The sequence below is a fragment of the Dipteris shenzhenensis genome, chromosome 15 (genome assembly GCF_047967505.1).
Source record: "Dipteris shenzhenensis isolate YYH24624 ecotype China chromosome 15, Dip_SZ_1.0, whole genome shotgun sequence".
In the NCBI taxonomy this organism is placed as follows: Eukaryota; Viridiplantae; Streptophyta; class Polypodiopsida; order Gleicheniales; family Dipteridaceae; genus Dipteris; species Dipteris shenzhenensis.
Window position 1 is genome coordinate 42,427,143 of NC_141610.1, and position 1,178 is coordinate 42,428,320.

Sequence of the window (1,178 nt, forward strand, 5' to 3'; positions counted from 1 at the left end):
CCCATTTCGCAGATGACGTGCATCTTGCATTCTGCTACTCCATTTTGCTGTGATGTATGTGGCGGGGGTTTCTGCCTCTTGATTCTGTGACTTTTGCAGTAACTTTCGAATTCAGTTGATGTGAACTCTCCACCTCTGTCTAATCTCAGCTTCTTCACCTTCCTCCCCGATTCTTTCTCCACCATTACATGCCATTCCTTGAATCTATTGAAAGCCTCGTCTTTCATCTTCAGGAAGTATATCCATATCCTTCTACTGTAGTCGTCGATCAGCGTCATAAAGTAGAAGGAACCACCCAAAGCTTCCGTCTCCATCTTTTCGCAGAGGTCCATGTGAACGAGCTCTAGAGGAGCCTTTGCTCTGCTGGCCTCTTTAGGAAAGGGCTGCCGATGCTGCTTGCCCATCACGCAAGCTTCACATACATCGGGCAGATCTGAAATTTCTGGTAGGTCTGCAATCATTCCACTTTTATGCATCTCCTTCAAAGAACTAAGGTTTAGATGACCAAACATCTCATGCCACAGCTTAGTGTTCTTCACATCCGCTCGAGCACTGAAAGCTGAGAGTTCATAAATGTTGTTGCATCGTGCACCTTTACCAATGACCTTCCCTTGAAGATCCAGGATCTGTGCACCATTCTTATCAAATTGAACTTTGAGGTTCTAATCCGTGATCGCAGAAACGGACAACAAGTTCCTCTTCATATCTGGCACATAAAGAACATCGGACAACTGTTTTACAACTCCATCTGACTTGAGAGCAATCGTACCTTTTCCTTTTGCTAGACATTTTGCATCATTGCCGACTGCTACCATCATGTCATTCCCTACCGGCTCTAGAGAGGTATACCAATAGGTTCGACCTGGAGTCTCTCTTGTGGAGCACAACATTGAGTTGTTCAAAGCCAAAAAGCAAGCCAGTTGTGCAATGCTTAAGGCGATTGGGGGTAATCCAAGCTGAGGCACTAAAGAAAGAGGTAACACAACTACTTGAGGCGGGATTCATCTTTCCTATTGATGATTCAAAATGGATATCTCCTATAGTTGTCACACCAAAGAAAGGAAATAAGTGGTGGGTTTGTGTGGACTTTCGTCCTTTGAGTCCATGCACTAAGAGGGATCATTTTCCTTTGTCATTCCAAGATGAAATACTAGACCAAGTAGCAGGGCATGAGATGT